A 16,725-nucleotide genomic window follows, 5' to 3' on the forward strand; every position below is an offset into this window, starting at 1 on the left:
ATACTTTTTTTGTGTGCTGGCTAGACTTTACTGTACTTTGTACAACTTCTGATTCCACATCCATGATCTTCATTTCATTAAGTATACTTCAGATATTCTTTTGTGTCTCAAGGATTATTTAAACCATGTGTTGTATGTTACTGTTTTTAAAAATGACTCTTTAATCAAAATAACTTTAAAACAACTAATCCTCACTTAGGTTGGTCAGCTGAATCCACATCGTGGTCCAGGAAAAATAAATCTACTCTCAAGAATGCGAATGCAGACAACAATTAGACACAGATGTGAGCAAAATTAGTTACAGTTTACAAAATGCTACACTTCACATGCTTTTAGTTTTTTATGTGTAGTACAAGATTACAGCACAGTAAGGAAACATGGTCTTGTAATGACTTATCTAAAAAGAACACCTATTTCTGATTGGCGCTGATTTTCTCTTATGTTTGCCAAAATCTCTGGAAGGTTCTGGGTTTTCAAGGTCTCAAAACATAATGTGCTGCAAAAATAATTAATTAGGCACCTTTCCATTCAAAAGAGAAAAAAAATATTTCATGGTTTTTAGAAAAATGCTGTTAGGCATTGAGTAAGCTCATGTTCTCTGCTTTATATCCATAAACCTAATATGTTCCTTGTCTCCTCCTAATCTGGTATTTTTTAATTCAAATGCTCCTAGGAGTGTAAAAATATTTCCCATAACATTATAAATGGTCATCTTAGATTACAATGAAGTCATTTCACTTTAATGCTTTTTAAAACTCTTTGTAGAGAATACCCAAGTAGCGTACTGACAGAGTTGTGAAAATACAGAGAGGAAAAAAAAAGAGAACTTTTTAGAATTTCAATTCAAGAATCCTCAACTAGTAACTTTGACTTCTGATTAGTTAATGAGGTCTTTTAAGTTTGCCTTTTTTCTAATTAAATTTCTAATTCTTCACAGATGTAACTTTTGTTGATGTTCAATTTGTCTCTCTCATTTTGTTAAACCTCACATAGTACTTCGCCAATCCATTGAATAGCCACATTAAATCTGTTAATACCATGCTCTTCAACCCCAGAAATTATTTCCAGAAGGCAAACTTGCTTTGAGAGATCATCAAACAAGACTTAAGGTACACATTTTATCACATTTTTCCCTACCACAGAGCTCAGGATGCAGAGCAAAATTCATGACTTTTGCACTGTTTATTATACTTTGCTAAATTACAAATCAAAAGCATCTGACAGAAGATCATGTATGAAGCCAAAAAGTTAATAATGTTCTGTGAAAAGTAAACTGTAAATGGAAAGGGATTCTAAATCTCAACAGCAGAGAGCAAATAAAATGTAGGTACTTGTCTAAATTATGGGTTTTCCATTGGCTCTTTTGCTTGCTAGAAGCAATTTTTATAAGATGACTATAATTTTAAACTTTTTTAACTCAAAAGAAATTTTCAAAGTGAAAGTACTGAACTTATCTAAATAAATAGAGTTGGCAGGCAAACTAGTTTTGCCCAACCACAGATCAATGTGAGTACTCCCAAATTTGAAAGACAATGGCAATTTTCTAATCAGAATGTATTTTATAGAGGGGAAAAAAAGGTGCCTTAGGCAGAAACCTGCTTTTAAATCAGAATATATTCTTGGTACAATGTTCCTCAATCAATATTTCCTACCATGGTGTCAATGATGTAATAAAAGTCTAAACCTAAAATTGAAATGAACTTTCAGAAAAGGCAGATAGATGTCTTTTCAGTGTTAATACTTATCTCCTTCTTTATCAAAGACTCCATAAAATGAATGCTTTAAAACTCCTGATTTCTAGTGATACATACTGTATCACTTTTTAAAGTATCTTGTTTAAAGAAAAGGACAAAACAGAGTTCCTAGGAAAACAAAACAAGTACATATTTAAAAGACTGATTCTACCTATAGTCTTCAAGGACTGTTTTTAAAATTAGCATTTAAGATGTTGAATGTATCTATAATACTTTGATGACTGATTAAATGGAAGAAGGGGTTTATTCCCATGGCAAGTGAGTTTTTTTTGGAAGATATTCTTTACAAAATAAATTTCCAAATACAAGAGGAAACTTTGAAAATCATTTATTATATCAAACACCCAGAGCAGTTGACTTCCCTTTACCATTCTAAAACTGAACAGTTGTTCTAAAACTGAACACTGGCTCAATCAGGCTGCTCTGTCACCGCAAAGAATTTTCAGGATTGAAAATCCATGGCTGTTTGCTCACTTACTGAACACTTTGGGCCTTAGGAGAACTCAAGCTGCGAGAAAGTCAAATATCAAATATTTGATAATGCAGAAAAACATGACTTTTCTTGTGTGCGTATCTTCAAATCCCAAACAGTGGGCAAAAAAACTCACACACGCCTAAAATAAAACCTACTCTGAAAAGACACATTAAAAAAACAATCCCCAGACTATAAAACTACACTGTGTCCTTAACTAGAGACTTTTTGTACCCTTGTCATTTTAAGAAATGAAACTTAAAAACGCTTGCCTACATTCAGTGACAGCTCTGAATTTATGGAATTCCTGCAAAAGCTGTGCTTAAATGTTTCAAAAACTCCTCCCAAGAAATATAAGCCCATGAGTCATTAGCAATTCATACACTCATTTTGAATGACAAATATTTTAAGTGGTAATTCAAAAGTTGAAGAACCTTGTTTTTAATTTCCAGGTCCATTCAAGTCCTATTAAGTGTCAATAAGTGAGAAATATCTTAATTTGGCAAATGTTTATTATTTCACCTTTTGAAGATGAGCCCGTTTAATATAATGTTTGGGAAATTTGTGTATTGAAACAAAAGGATTTCCTTCCTTAAAAGGGGGTGTCAATTTATTTTTGTTATTTGTTGTCCTTTGAAAACGTTAATTCCTTCCTTCTTTTCTCCAATCCAACCAAAATGTGTAGGAAAAGCTATCTCTGTGTTAAAATGGATATAGACAGATACCGCTTTCATCTCTACCACATAGTAATAGTTGAGGTTTGTGCAGAAGAGCGATATGAAGTGATCCCTTTACAAGAGTAAAGTCCTGCAAGAAACTTTTTTTTACATATAAGGCAACAAGTCATTGTTAACAATTAATTTCTAATTACCTCTTAATGATTCTAATCGCTCAGTTAAATTGGGGGTTAAGAACTTATACTTTTATGATGGAGCCCAGTGGCCCATAAAGCACTGGGCACAAAGTGTCATAATCTTCCCCACGCCCTAATGTTTTTCTTTTAAAACAAATCAAAACAATAACTCAAAGCGCTCTTGTTATCTTGGGCTTTGCCCACAGGACAGCTGGTGTCACGCAGTACAATTTTTCAAACAGTCAGCTTGTACTTACAGCGCTTTACATCTGCTGCATCCACCAGTTTCCTGGGCTCCTTCGAATTTTCTGGTTTAGCAAACCTCCATTCCAGACATAGTTTTTGCTCCTGGAGGAGGACGCGAGAGGGTCTTAAGGGCTCCCGGCGGAGCCCGGCGCTGTTGGAAGCGGAGCGCGTCCGCTGGGGGAAGCCGGGCCGCGGGGACCGCCGCCTGGGCGCTGCTGCAGGCTCGGGCTGCCGAGCGACTGAGCGCACACGCTGGCCCCGGCGAGAAAACCGCCACACCGGACGGCAACAGGAAGGCTCCGAGTCGGAAGTGGCACTGGAGAGTTTCTACCTCGCCCCAAACTCGGAGCCATCAGCTCCCACCGGTCTGTTTAGCCAGCGCCTTGAGCCCCGCGTTCTTTCGTTCTCTAAACGGCAGCAGCTGATAGCATCTGAGAAGCCCAGACAAAGAAACAGCACCATCTCATCTCTCGGTTTGTTTGCGCAGCCTTGTAGGTCTGCCCGTGGAGCCTCGGGGCTTTTTTTTTGTTTTTGCAACGCAAACCACAGCTATTCTCTTGTCCTAACCTTATTGGTTTAAATGCAACAATTGAGAGGAGCCCTGCTCTCTCTGACTCAACCTTGCTGCTCCCAAAAAATTTATTATGTAAATGAACGCGCCCCCATGCTATCTGAATAAACAGCTGTGTGAGAATCAGGGGACACTGTCAACACACGTCTCTTGCTACAGCAGCTACCAATTACGAGCTTTGGGGAGTCGTTTCGCGTTATCTTTCATAGTTTCCCAAAACTTGTTTTCAAGCCCTGAAACTTAGGGAATCGATACTTTAAAAAAACTTTTTTTTCCCTGAATGTAACAACCAACAGGTCTGGGGGGAAATGAAAACTAGCATGGCTATTTCCATTTTAAATAAGTAAAGGGAGAGAAAAAGCAAACGTGTAAGCCATCAATACCAGCTTAACAATGAAAGCCTGGATGTTAGCTCTCCAGTGATTTCTATAATGGCAAGTTTTACGGGAGCAATTTTTTTTTTTTTTTTGGATATGAACCAGATACTATTTCAGTGTTGATATTTTAAAATGATTTGGGGGAAAAAGATTTATTTTATCTAGAACTCTTACAGTCTGTTCTTTTTAAGAAGAATTCTAACTAAATTCAATCTATGCATGCTAGTCTATAATGCTCACCTGGGTAGCTGAGCTATTCAGATTACAACTAAATTAAAGATTAAAATATTTACTTACTATCATGTTTTAGGCAAATAAATGACTTCAGTTATTAGATCAATGACTTAACCATTACATTGATTTCAAATATTTAAAGAAGGCATCACTTACATGGCTAATTATTATATTTGCCAGCCCTGTATCATAATTAAAATATAAATGTTTATTTTTGATACTAGTCACTCACCATAACCAATTTGGTACTTTAAAATGGAATCTTTATACCCTTTGGATTTTCCTTCAAAGTATCTGACAGTAATACTATTCTATGGGGCTAGTCTTTTTATTATTAATAATAAGCATCTTCTTCATTAAGGCTCCTGCCTTGGTATGAAAATCACAGTAACTTCTTAAATGATAATACGTTTCAGATCATCAACCCGTAAAACAAATAGACACAATTTTACCTTACCTTTACTTTGCTAATTTGTAAATGAAAGCACCATTCAGATGCAAACAAAACAAAAAGCTTCTAATGACCAAAATTCAATATAGACTTTCCCCCCATCTCCCCCGCAAAAGGGTGCCAATGTAAATTCCTCAGAAGAGAACATTCTGTTAAACCTAACAGACAGCTTAAACTGCAAATTCACCTAGGATTTCCTTGCTGGTATGGTACCAGCAAGGAAACCTGGGCTAACCATCTTCCATATTTGGGAAACCAGGTCAAAAATCAGTTGATTGCTATTGGATCTGTTCATGCAGCTAAATAGAATTATGTTACCACCTACAGAACTTTCTTAGAACAGAAGTATTGGTTATTCAATATACTAAAGTATGTGTGCAGAAAAGAAAATACAGCCTGTAATGGAGGTCTCTAGTGCCGTGAGATAAAATACAATGATACGTCAATTCAATCTATGGGAGCGAACACCCGCACAGTAACTGCTTTTGCTATCATATTTATTTCTAAGCTCCATAAAATACAAAATTTGAGGTGCTGGTTGGAGAATTTAACTGTGTTTGAAACTTTACATTAAGCTATTGTGCCCATGCTTCCCATGGTTTAAAAATTATTTTAGCTATAAAAAGATAAAATATTATTTTTCCGATCATGAAAGATTATACTGGCAAATCCAGAAGACCAACTATGAAGTCATCAGGAATATCATGTAAAGTATCTGACTTTTATACACAATTGCCTACATAGTAATCAAATTTATCATATCACATTAGTTTTTATATTGAAATTCAATTATTTTTATTTGTATAACCAAATGAATCATTTTAAAATGATACATGTCATTATGAAGGAGACGATGAAAAGCATGATGACTGTAATGTGAGCACTAATTGATATGATATTGGTCATGCTGCATAGTTATATAACAAAGAACTTAGTAATTGGCTACAAAAAATATGGATGTATACGATTTATTTTTTTTTTACTTTCAAAAGTGTATGCCACTTTTAAATGCTTTCCTTTTCCTAAAGCAAAATCAGATGGCCTAAAAACAATTACATGCTTATCCATAAATTTTGTCTGGTTACTACTTCTGAATATCAAATATATAATAAATACCATATAACTCACACCAAAATAAGTTATCCTCTGATAAATAGCCAAAATGTTAGTCATTACTAAGAAGATCTAGTTGGTAATATACTGTTAACTTCCTATTTCTAAATTTTCACAACTATAATTTCACGACTTAACCATATACTTTAAGGACCAATGTGTTCCCTAAACAAAGTCATACCCCTTACAACAGAACTTAGGAAAATTTGCTGAAAACCCACTATTAGTAGAGACAGATAGATAACAGTAGAAAACCTACTATCTGACATTTCCTAGAAAAATGTCAACACATAAACATTATGAATAGGAGTAAAAAAATTTCTAATATGACTTTACCCCACTAAAAAATAAATTTCATCTGGAAAAGGAAAACATTTGGAAAAGCCAGTTGTAACAAAATGTTTGAATATCCTCATAAGGATGATACCTTTCATAAATCTCCAAACAAGCTTTATCATATTCATATAAAGCAAACTGTTTTCTGGTTATATAGATATTTGCTTGGTTATATAGAAGTCTGAAATGTTGACAGAAGTTGTTAGCTCTGTTCAATGAACAGAGAATATTAAATAAAAGCATGATTACAAGAATAAGCAAATATGCCTAATTTAAAAAGAAAAAATACAAGGGTCCATTAGAACAATTGAAAAGGTAAGTTGGAACTTTTCTAAAACTACATGAATATAACAGTTGATTAATCCAATTAAATATAACAAACAGTGAGAAAGCAAAAAAGCTAAAAACATCTTCCCTTTCCTTTTTCCATTCCAGTCATGGCAATAAAGTTCTTCAGTAGTTCTGCAGTTTTCAGCACAAGATAAACTCAGAAATTTTTTCTTCTATTTGTGTTTACTTTTAAATCAGTTTAGAATTAACCATGCATGTGATTACCAAGTTTGATGCCAAGCATCTTTTACCTCTCTGTTTCTACCATTCTTTTACTTTATGAAGATTCTTATTCAACAATAATGGTACAGAAAGTTACATAATAGAATTAGCACTTAAAGATCAACGCTTTTTCTTCAAGAGTGTTGTCCTAGTTATTATTTCTTCCACATTCTTAAAATCAATAATACCTGGAAACAGTCAACATTTTGTGATTGAAACTGTTCAAAGTAGAACAGCAAATATTCCAAAATATTTGGTACTTCCAGAGCTTCTGCTTCCAGATAACTCTTTTTCTCATGGTCCATGCCATGGCTCCACATTTCTGGCTTTTAACAGAACCTTTGGAACACTGTCTGGATGGCTGACATTACCATCCTTGCTGGCATGCGGAGTGGTCACTTCCATGACCTACTCTTTCCCTGCTGGCACGAGACCTGCAATGAGGGCCCTGCTCCCAGTAGCCTTCTGCTGAAACACAACCAAGTAAAACATCCTCTATTTATTTTAAGAATGATATTAAATCTGCCAAACTGAATGTCTACCAGTATTTTGCTAAATGTTTCCCATTCAAACTCCAATATGAATAGCTTTTAACAGTGAATTTAAGGAGGCAATTACTAACTAATCACTGCACCATGGAAAATTATCGTAATAAAAATGAGAGTCTTTATACCAACACAATATGGAAATATAACCTATTTCCTGGCCCCCTAATAAGTACATTGGTTATTACATAAGAATAATAACCATTTATTTATGTAGGGTGAGAAACTTGCTATCTTATGTAGTAATGACTGCCTAGAGGATGTTTTTTTAAAAAATTATTATTCTTAATTCGAAAGTTTGAGCAGTACTTCTTGAAACTAATAATGATAACAGGGCAGCATTAGGTTTTTAAGATGAGAGAACAGGATGCTAGAGGTACTTCATCTAAAAGGAAAAAAAGACATACTGGGTTTTCTATTTTAAAATCAACTGATTTCCCAAAATGGCAGAGTCACTTTTTCTTCCTTCTGCCAAAAATATGTAAATAATTGGTCTTGGAAGCATATGCTTAATCTGAGCAATAACTCTTTTGCTTTCTCACATTATAAAATGGATTTCTGTTGACATGAAGCAACCTGGAAAACCCAGGTTGTCTCTTCCACTTTTTTTTTTCTCTAAGCCATGGGCAAAACCAATCTTGTCAGCACCTCCCAATACCTTTAAGAGGATCTGGAAATTTGCTCTGTGTTTTCCAGGTTTCATGACAGCTGAGTTCACAGTTTTTAAATTCTTTGGAAATGATGACTGTCTCACAGAGGAAGGAAGGGAATTGGTGCTTATTGAGTGCTTACTACATGCCAGGCAGCAAGCTAGGCATTTTATGTACATTCTTCATTCATTTTAACACATAGCATAACAGCTGATATGTATGAATCCTGTTTTGTTTTTTTTTTAATATGTTCCCCACCCCCCACCCTGGCCTGGTCTCCCACTATTTGTTTTGGAATCTGCCTCCTTTCTCCAGCACCATCAAAGTTACCACTAAACAGCAGATGGAGCACTGGAACATCATTGTGTCCTAGCTGTATCATCAATTTTGGAGCAAGGTGACATCTAGTAAAGGTAATAAATCTAGAAAGGTGTGTGATATATTGGAATGGTATATTCAGTATAGAATAGACATCATCACTATACAATATCTGATAATTTACAAACACATACTGCAAGTTAGTGTGCTGGTTCAAAAATAAAGTATATACATTAAATGGGCTTCCCAGGTGGGGCTAGGGATAAAGAACCAACCTGCCAATGCAGGAGATATAAAAGATGCAGGTTCAATCCCTGGGTGAGGAAGATCCCTAGAGAAGGGCATGGCAACCCACTCCAGTATTCTTGTCTGGAGAATCCCATGGACAGAGGAGCCTGGTGGGCTACAGTTCTTGGGGTTGCAGAGACGGACAGGATGGAAACAACTCAGCACACACGCACACACATACATTAAATAGTCAATAGAGGCAAAAATGTGATGAATCCTTAAACGTGAAATTGCCAAATCCGGAGAGAGATTTTTTTCTCATTATTTATCAAAAAATGTGAATTATCTTCCTAAAGCAGGATTATAAATATTCCCAACTTTTTCTTTATAATAAAAAGAGCAGCTAAGGGTCTGATCTTCGTATGGGCCATTCTATCAATTTCTTCCTTTTTGTATTCCTTAATTTCATTTATCCAATGTTACAGTGCTTTGATCTTAATAACTATCATAAACATTTGATTTATTCATCAGGGAAATAATTACATTCAAAATGCACTCCAATTCTCCTTATGTATTTTGAGGTGTGGTTTAAGCACTCAGAATCAAGAGACTCTCTTATTGTTACAAAGGATTTGCCAGAAAGGGACAAATAAAAAACCCCAAATCTAATAACTTATAGAAAAATTTTTCTTCCTTCAAACAGCATTAACTTTCCCCCCTCTCTAGTCTCCCAAATCGGAAAAGAAAAAAAAAAGAATAACCTCTAAAGCTGTTTTAGACAGAAGGTCAGAATTCAAAGGATCGGTAACTCAATCCACAGGGTGCTGCAATCACATTGCTATTGGAAACACAACCAGAAGCAGCGTTCTTCTACATGTTTTTATTAAGCCATGTCAATAGGTATACAATCTGGAGCTTTCTCTCTACTGTAAAGATTCATGCTTGCAGCCGATCAAGTTGCCCTGGCTTTTTTAATCTTACTTGAGAATGCTATAGATTAAGGAAAAACTAGTCTCTGCCTTACATGCTAAGGAAAACAATGGCTTTGGTTTGTTTGAATAGTGACAGTACCTTGCTGTGGCCAAAAGGTATAATAAAGCTTCAAGTATTTTAGTCTTTAGATGCTCATAATGAATAAGAATTCTTATTTCAGATGGCCTAATGTTGGGACTATTAGAGTGATTCTTTACATGTGTAGTTCATATTCTTTTAAAAAACAGAAGTCTGGAAACCTCGGCCGCTCCTCTCAGGGCTTCGTTTTAATATCACCAATGATTTGGTTTACCTGAATTACAAAGTAAAACCAAATCCAGAGTCAGGGTTTTTTCCTAAAATCATATATTTTAAATGTGTATGATTCGTAAAAAACAATGCCCCAATTGATAGGGAGTTACAGGCTAGTGTCTTGTTTTTTTAATCAATACAAGGAAAAACAAATAGTTAACCAAGAGGTCAGAGAGCCAGTAGAGGAGCTCTCAACCGCGTGGTTAGCATCGACAGCCCCTGCTGAAAGATCCGCAAAACCCCCATTAGCTCTGGCCTCCTGGGAGAACTGTTCACTTTTCTTCCTGTCCTTGCCTGAGAGGACTGCTCATCCCCACCAACGCCACATGGCTGGAGAGGGCTACGGAGGAGGTGCAGGAGGACCAGGACACAAAGCGGAAAACAAGAAAGAAGTTATTCGAGACAATAATTAGAAAGTCAGCTCTACCTTAGGCCTTTTGAAAAGAATGAGGGTCCATGACTTTGATATTCTAAAGAAGAAAAAAGGATACCATTTTTAGATGTGCAAATTTCATATGTTTTAAATTTACAGTACAGTTACTTGTATGCTCATCTCTTTTGGGAGGCATGGCATTTGATCAACTTAAAAATTAAAAAAAAGAATGACTTATCTCTCCACAAATACATTCGGTTTGGTTCAGTGCAGTCACTCAGTCGTGTCCCACTCTTTGTGACCCCATGAACCACAGCATGCCAGGCCCCCCTGTCCATCACCAACTCCCGGAGTCCATCCAAACCCATGTCCATCGAGTTGGTGATGCTATCCAACCATCTCATCCTCTGTCATCCCCTTCTCCTCCTGCTTTCAATCTTTCCCAGCATCAGGATCTTTTCAAATGAGTCAGCTCTTCGCATTAGGTGGCCAAAGTATTGGAGTTTCAGCTTCAACATCAGTCCTTCCAATGAACACCCAGGGCTGATCTCCTTTAGGATGGACTGGTTGGATCTCCTTGCAGTCCAAGGGACTCTCAAGGGTCTTCTCCAGCACCACAGTTCAAAATCATCAATTCTTTGGCGCTCAGCTTTCTTCATAGTCCAACTCTCACATCCATACATAACCATTGGAAAAACTATAGCCTTGACTAGACGGACCTTTGTTGACAAAGTAATGTCTCTGCTTTTTAATATGCTGTCTAGGTTGGTCATAACTTTCCTTCCAAGGAGTAAGCGTCTTTTAATTTCATAGCTGCAATCACCATCTGCAGTGATTTTGGAGCCCAGAAAAATACAGAAAAACAAATACATTAATTCATGATTAATTGTACTCCAATGCCGAATTTGCCTGTTATTCCAGGTATCTCTTGACTTCCTACTTTTGTATTCCAGTCCACTATAATGAAAAGGATATCTTTTTTGGGTGTTAGTTCTAGAAGGCTTTGTAGGTCTTCATAGAACCCTTCAACCTCAGCTTCTTCAGCATTACTGGTTGGGGCATAGACTTGGATTACATTCAGAAAACTAAGATCATGACATCTGGTCCCATCACTTCATGGCAAATAGATGGGGAAATAATGGAAACAGTGAGAGACTTTACTTTGGCGGGCTGCAAAATCACTGTAGATGGTGACTGCAGCCATGAAATTAAAAGATGCTCCTTGGAAGAAAAGCTATAGCCAACCTAGATAGCATATTAAAAAGCAGAGACATTACTTGGCCAACAAAGGTCTGTCTAGTCAAAGCTATGGTTTTTCTAGTAGTCACGTATGGATGTGAGAGTTGGACTATAAAGGAAGCTGAGCACTGAAGAATTGATGTTTTTGAACTGTGGTGTTGGAGAAGACTCTTGAGAGTCCCTTGGACTGAAAGGAGATCCAACCAGTCAATCCTAAAGGAAATCAGTCCTGAATGTTCATTGGAAGGACTAATGCTGAAGCTGAAACTCCAATTCTTTGGTCACCTAATGTGAAGAACTGACTCATTGGAAAAGACCCTGATGCTGGGAAAGACTGAAGGCAGGAGAAGAAGGGGACGACAGAGGATGAAATGGATGGCATCATGGACTCAATGAACATGAGTTTGAGTAAGCTCTGGGAGTTGGTTATGGACAGGGAGGCCTGGTGTGCTGTAATCCATGGGGTCGAAAAGAGTCGGACATGACTAAACCGACTGATGATTAATTGCTGAAGACTCTGTAAAAGAAGGAATCTACATCTCTAAGCTTTCTATTTACAGTTTGCCAAAATCATACCTATTACTAACCAATGAATGATCTGGATTTGAAAATAGATGTTTTAAATGAGATATTTCACTTGAAGACCTTTGGGAAGGAACATATGATAACCTTGATTTCCTTCCCCTATCTTTCTTTTTGGATTTTATGTCTATTACTGCTCAAGGTTTAAATGCTTTTTTCCTTAAATGTGTAGAATTATTAAAATCTGTCTACAGTCAAGAGGGTACCACTCATTGCTGCTGCTGCTAAATCGCTTCAGTCGTGTCCGACTCTGTGCGACCCCACAGACGGCAGCCCACCAGGCTCCCCCATCCCTGGGATTCTCCAGGCAAGAACACTGGAGTGGGTTGCCATTTCCTAGACTGAAACAAATACACAACAGATTCAAGTTTTAATTCTAGCTGTAGCACAGGTTTTTTTTTTTTTTTTTTTTTCCTGTGCCCTTTGTATTATGCATACTCTCCATTTATAATCTGTAAATAGGCTAAACAAAAAAAATGATGCAGAAAGGTTTCACACCTTTCCAAAATGGCATGGGGATAAAAGTGTTTATAGCTATGGAAAAACTCTCATGGATAGTAAAATAGCAATAGAAGACTAAATTTTAGGGACTTCCCTTGTTGTCCAGTGGTTAAGACTTCTTGCTTCCAATGCAGAGGACATGGGTTTGATCCCTGGTCAAGGAACTAAAAACTTTCCAGGTTACTCACTGGTAAAGAATCTGCCTGCCAAGGCAGGAAACACAGGAGATGTGGGTTTGATCCCTGAGTTGAGAAGATCCCCTGGAGAAGGAAATGGCAACCCCCTCCGGTATTCTTGCCTGAAAATTCCATGGACAGAGGAAGCTGGCAGCTACAGTCCACAAGGTCTCAAAGAGTCAGACACAACTGAGCCCACACACACACACACACACACACACACACACACTCCCCACAGCCAAAAAATAAATAAAATTTCAAAATAATTAAATTACTTTTAAAAACTGAATTTCAAATCAGTTTAATTAAACAAGTATAGAAGGACAGGGCATGGTTGTTTCCAGTTTTAGCACAGCTTGGTACACATAATCTGTACTCAGAAACTGTTACTCTAATTAATACAGGCATACTTGACTACTTGAGAGATTATGGCTGGGGGTTTGTGAGAGAAAAATAATTTCCCTAGCTTCTATGTTTTCCTCTATTTTCCTTGTTATTGTTCTTTAGTCACTAAGTTGTGTCCAACTCTTTGCGAGCCCATGGACTGTAGCCCACCAGGCTTCTCTATCCATGCATGGATTTCCCAGGCAAGAATATTGGAGTGGGTTATCATTTCCTTCTCCAGGGGATCTTCCTAATCCAAGGATTGGACCCACGTCTCCTGCATTGGCAACCAGATTCTTTGCCACCCAGTCACCAGTTGCTGCTAAGTCGTGTCTGACTTGGTGCGACCCCATAGACGGCAGCCCACCAGATTCCCCCGTCCCTGGTATTCTCCAGACAAGAACACTGGAGTGGGTTGCCATTCCCTTCTCCAATGTATGAAAGTGAAAGTGAAGTTGCTCAGTCGTGTCTGACTCTTAGCAACCCCATGGACTGCAGCCTACCAGGCTCCTCCATCCATGGGATTTTCCAGGCAAGAGTACCAGAGTGGGGTGCCATTGCCTTCTCCGGAGAGCCCCTTTATTTTCCTTACATGTTGTTATATTTGCCCTCACTGGCAACTTTAAAGTTGGACTGGGTGGGGATTATCATCTTAAGGGAGTTAATTTCATTCTCCTGTTTAAAACATACTTAAAATATTTTGTGGAACAAAATTCAGTCATGGAAAATGTGCTAGAAATTTGCCATCCTAATATTGTGGAATAACCAAACTGTATGAGTCTGAGTGAACTCCGGGAGTTGGTGATAGACAGGGAGACCTGGTGTGCTGAGATTCATGGGGTCGCAAAGAGTCAGACATGACTGAGCGACTGAACTGAACTGAAAGAAACTAGAAAATTAGAAGAGACCTGAAATCACTGTATTCACCTGGTGTATATGTTTATGTGGGACAGGAAAATGGCATAAAAAGTTCAGGTTCAGTTTTTCAAAAGCTATCATACATTGATTTAAGTTACACCCATTATATTCCTCCTGAAATGCTCTGTTACTCTAACATCAGTTTATATTTCCCTTTTAATTTCTTTACCAGACTTCCCTACAGCCCAGTGGTTACAACTCTGAGCTTCCACTGCAAGGGGGCACGAGTTTGGTGCCTGGTTGGGGGAACTAATATCCCAAATACCTCAAGACATGGCCAGAAAATGAAGAAAAACATTTTTTTTCCCAAAAGATATCTTAACCAAGAAAGACATAAAAATAATTTTTAAAAAGTTTAAAGATACACATCTTTAAGCCTGTATCTTCTGCTTTTCAGAGATACCTCATTGTAGATGTATCCATAATGCTGTCATTTAAAAGATTTTCAGCTTTTAGGTTATTTAGAAGTCTAATTAATGAAGCTAGTTAGTAAGCCAGTCAGCCATTCAGCAAATATTTTTCATGCATTTAGTATATGCCAGGAACTGTGGGCACTGGGAAATGAAGCAAGTAAACAAGACAGACAGAATTCCCACTTATCATGGATGCCTAAAAGAGACTAAATAAATTAAAAGGTGACCAAATGAACATAAGCATTTATTTTTTTGCCTTTCTCTATGAACCCCACTAGAGCAACAGCAAATAGATTTTTTTTTAAAGCATAAATCCCAAAGAACAAAGAGAGCAGGTAGTAAGAAGACAGTAACAAATGTCATGAGCGAAAAAACAGGCAGAACACTATTGACTGCTAACTGACGTAGCAGATCTGAGAAAGCTGAATCCGTGCTGGCCGTGCCTAAACACTTAAGTGGAAGTGCAAGTCTCTCGGTTGTGTCCAAGTCTTTGCGACCCCACGGACTACACAGTCCATGGAATTCTCCAGGCCAGAATACTGGAGTGGGTAGCCTTTTCCTTCTTCAGGGGATCTTCCCAACCCAGGGATCGAACCCAGGTCTCCCGCACAGCGGGCAGATTCCTTACCAGCTGAGCCACAAGGGAAGCCCAAGAACACTGGAGTGGGTAGCCTATCCCTTCTCAGCTATCAGGGAAGCCCAGTGAAGAGCAACCCAACTTACACTATCACTTTGGATTATCTGTGTCTGATGAAAGCCTCTACCAAGAAATGTAGAAACCAAATGAACAGGAAAGCACGAGAGTGATGAGGCAAAAGCAAGCAAAACAAAAACAAACTCTCACTAAACTGAAATTCCTCTGAGAAATAAGATACTGCTACCATAAAACAAAATATGAAAATAATAATAATGATTTTTTTTTAAAAAAGGAACATCCAACAATGAAAAGAGCCTTTAGAAATAAAACGTAGGATAACAGAAGTGTGTAATTCAATGATGTTTGAAAATAAAATTAAGAAAGTTTCCCAGAGAATACAGTACAAGACAGAAAATAGGAGAGAACAGAAAACATAATAAAATGTGGAGCTGTAAGAAGACCTAGTGGTCCAACATCCAAGGGTAAAATTTAAATAAATAATTCTAAAATATTCCCAGGGACATCAATTTTCAGAGTTCAATGTATACCAAACAAAACAACTGGGAAAAACACACACCAACAGAAATTATTGAAAACTTTCAAAACACTAGGAAAGAGCGTATCCCCTAAAATCTTCTAGAGAGAAAAAACAGATCAAATGCAAAGCATGGGTCATGAATTCACATTTCTTAATTGGAACATGTATTTCTAGAAGGTAATAGAGAAATATTTCAAATCCCTTAAGGAAAAGTAACTCTGAACCTAGACTTTTATATCCTAACAAATTTTATATCATAGGAAAATTGAAAACATTTAAGTTAAGAATATTTGCTGATATGTCAAGTCTCAAAACTTTCTTTTCCAAATATTCTTTCTCAGGAAGCTAATAGAGGATATGTTGCACTGAAATTTGGGAGCAAAGTTCTTTATGAAATAAGTAAGTGAAATAGGAGCGAGAAGTCTCTGGTCCCTGGTATTGATGATAAAGAGAATTTCTAGGAGGATAGCTAGGAAACGTGAGTTTGATCCTCATGGATTGGTAAGATCCGCTAGAGAAGGCAATGGCAATGCACTCCAGTATTCTTGCCTGGGAAATCCCATGGACAGAGGAGCCTGGTGGGCTACAGTCCATGGGATTGCGAAGAGTTGGATATGACTTAGCAACTGAACATGCACACACATATAATTTTGATTAAAATAAAAAATGTTGCAAAACATAGATATTTTCCTGCCCCTGTGTGTGTGTGTGTGTGTGTGTGTGTGTGTGTGTGCGTGCATGCATGTGTGCATGAGTGCATATTGGTTATTGACAAGCAGAAAAAAGTTCAGGTAAAATTTAGTAAAGAAGGACATGGGGGAAGTGGTGGGTGCTATGTTAGCCAGTCAAGAAAAGCCTCTTTGAGAAGGAGTCACTTGAGTTAAGACACAAATGATGAAAATGTGATAGATATGTACAGTCTGGGGGTAGGTGGGGAGGGGAGAGAAATATGGCCCACACAGAAGAAACAGCAAGTTCAA

The 16,725-nt window shown here is 37.4% G+C and overlaps 1 protein-coding gene across 10 annotated transcripts in view; it reads right to left on the reverse strand.

The window, feature by feature from the left end:
• EYA1 (EYA transcriptional coactivator and phosphatase 1) overlaps positions 1–16,725 on the reverse strand; it is a 372,737-nt gene that overhangs the window by 190,224 nt on the left and 165,788 nt on the right. The window contains exon 1 of one of the 10 annotated variants that reach the window (XM_070802672.1): positions 3,337–4,044. The exons of 8 other annotated variants lie outside the window; for them this stretch is intronic. The gene's annotated coding sequence lies outside the window, so the exon portion shown is untranslated. Of the gene's footprint in view, positions 1–3,336; positions 4,045–16,725 lie in introns of those variants that run through there. One more of the 10 variants, XM_070802674.1, reaches the window with a different exon arrangement.

This window comes from Bos indicus, chromosome 14 (genome assembly GCF_029378745.1).
Source record: "Bos indicus isolate NIAB-ARS_2022 breed Sahiwal x Tharparkar chromosome 14, NIAB-ARS_B.indTharparkar_mat_pri_1.0, whole genome shotgun sequence".
NCBI lineage: Eukaryota > Metazoa > Chordata > Mammalia > Artiodactyla > Bovidae > Bos > Bos indicus.